Genomic DNA, 2,916 nt, shown 5'->3' on the forward strand with positions numbered 1-2,916 from the left:
ATTTTAGGACATAAAACTTTCTGAAGAAATGAGTAAATGGCCATCATAGGTTCATGCACAGGCAATTAGAATCCATTGCTCCCTGGAGTTCCTGAGAGCCCAGGGCTGTACTGGTATTAGTCTGCAGTGGGTGGGGACGAGGATCTGGGTAGACGTTGTGGATGGGTTTTTCCTTCGGCCTTTTCTAAACAGGTTATATTGATAGCTGGGGCTGACAGACTGTGGTCTTACAGTGAGGTACGTGTGAGTCAGGCAGCAGAACAGAATTTGATGAAAGAAAAAAAATTTCATTTTGGGTCAAAATTCATCTCTGATGCAAGGTACTAATTTTTATTCCTGTGCTCTTTTATCCACACTGTTAATTATTTCTTGGTTGGAACATGCTTCTGGGATTGTACCTAGGAGGGCCAGCTGTTCCCCAAATTCTTTTGAAATGCTGAGTTTCGAGTTCTGAAAGTTGTGCCTCCTAGAAGGGCATTTGAAGATTAAAGTCAGCCTCTCTCTCCCCCTCAGCAGTGAATTATGTGGGCCTCTCTTATTATCCCTTCATTTTTAAGAAATGGAAACTCTTTCACAATGTTTAATGGGCTCTTCACATGTTATTTCACGCACCATTAACATAACTGGATAATAAAATTGATGTTTAAAATAACCCTACTTATTCCATGTAAGGTGAGAATATGCAGTGACCGTGATTAACCCAAGATGGAAGAGGAGGGCAGGAGCAAAGCCATCTGGTGGGAAACAAGGACGGCTCTGAAGCTCAGGACGTGGGTGCCCTGCCCGCCCATCTGGGGGAAGACAGTAGGGAGAAGAGCTGTCATTCGTGGGTCATGTCCATCCCCTCGTTCAGTCTCCATATGAATCCTATGAGGCAATACTGTCCCACTTTCTTGAAGAGGAACCTCAGATTAAGCAGATCACTTGGATTCCCTGTCGGAAGCGGTATGTTATGCACTGACCTGTGTTCCCCCCAAGTCATATGTTGAAGCTTTAACCCCCAGTGCCTTCAAGCGTGCCTGTATTTGGGGGTGCAGTTTGCAGAGCAAGTTGGCCATCCATGGGAGAGCAGAAAAGACAGGCAGGAAGTGAGGGCGCCTGGTCCCTCCGGACTAGGGAGATGAAAGATAGACACTGCCCTGTGATGTCCGTTTTCCGGAGGCTCGGCTCTGCTTCCTGCCCTTGGGTTCAGGGAGGGTCTCTGTATCCTTCCCACAAGTCCCCTTCATTCTCCCTCGACTGAGTGGATTTGCCTTCCTTATAAACAGAGAATTGCTCACGGAATGTCTCCAAGGCCATGCTCTTTGCTCTAGGTGTAACACGTCAGAGGCCCAGCGACATTCCTGAATGTACAGGATCGCTCTTTTCACTGCAGCTTTATTCGTCTTACAAATGTGTATTAGATGCTGCATTGGTCAGGGTTCTCCAGAGAAACAGCACCAGGAGGAGATCAGGGGCGAGGCTGGAGGGAGCCCGTTGGCAGTCTGTGGTTTGGAATTAGGTGTGACACAGCCTGAGCTATGAGGATGGTGGTGGGGCTGGAAAGGAGACTTGGGCTGAACACATGCCTGAGATGGAATGTATTCCACTGGTGACTAAGGGAGGAGCCAGTGTGACTGGGGCGGGGGAGTGGGGACCGAGGCCAATACTGAGTGGATAATGGGGCTGGTCACAGACCTGCACGATGGAGAAGAGAAATACCTGGTTCTGAGGGGAACGCAGTGCATTCTGACCCATGTCCACCTGGCATGTCACACTGAGCCTCTCTCTTCACCAGTATCATCACTACCAACCACCACACTCAGTTCTTCCATAATACACCAGGGGCAGATCTTTGCAAATTAAAGCTTATACAACCTGAGGGGCCCTTTTCGAGAAAAAGAACCTGTCTGCAGTTCCTTTCAAGAAACCACCCTCAGCAGGAAACCCCATTTCTTGTCACTTTAGCAAAGCTATGTTGTAACTGACTGTTCAACCAGGCATCCCTACACTTTACTCAACTCCTGCCTAAGCACATCTTTCAAATCTTTTAATCACACAATACCTTGCCTAACTTGTCAGTTCCTCCCGCAGATCAAATAAATGAAGAATAAGTAATTAATAGATAACCAGATCTCTGCCCTAGCTTCCCCTTCATAATCTCCTAAACAAACTGTGACCAAACTGTGGGCAAGATAACAACTGAAGGACGATCATGAGGAGTCGACAAACCTGCACACAGTAGGGGGTGGCGACGACTCTGACCCCCCCTCCATCTTAGTGATTAACTGAGATGACTTCCCTGTCTCCCTCTAAAGCTTCCATGGCCGAGCAGAATCTTCAGAGGTGGTTTTTGTGGGACACCGAGTCCACCATCTCCCCAGATTGCCAGCATTTTGACTAAAGGCACCTTTCTTTTGCTACCAACATTTGTGTGTATTGATTTTGCAAGGGGTGAACAGTGGGACCCCCCACTTGATAACTGAAGCAGATAAGAGTCTTGAAAGGGGGCTGGTGCAATCGAGAAGCTCTAAAGCTTGAGTTTCGTATTTATTCTGTTCAGTCTGCCTTTAAATACCATGTCAACTGCTAAACATGTTCACTCACCTAGGCTCACATTATTTGGGAACTCTCTGTTTTTCTCTTAACAAGAAGCTCCTGTAAAGCAAGGAGAAGGCCGCCTCCTGTGCTGTGTTTCAGGTTCATGGCTAATATTCTGTTCTAATCACCCCTAGACTTCCGTGCTTGAAACTGGACCTTGGCGCAGGCTTCCAGACCTTGAAAGTACTCGAGCCTTACAGGGGGGCTATGAAATTACAAAAGGACCCCTGGGTATAGTGGGGGTCAAAAAGAGGAATGAAGACGACGAATGGCAGTGGTGACAGAGGCGGTGAATGCCAATGAGGAAAGTTGACAAGGGGAGACAGCTGCTAAGTC

The sequence above is a fragment of the Bison bison genome, unplaced genomic scaffold, assembly GCF_000754665.1.
Source record: "Bison bison bison isolate TAMUID 2011002044 unplaced genomic scaffold, Bison_UMD1.0 scf7180017864274, whole genome shotgun sequence".
In the NCBI taxonomy this organism is placed as follows: domain Eukaryota; kingdom Metazoa; phylum Chordata; class Mammalia; order Artiodactyla; family Bovidae; genus Bison; species Bison bison.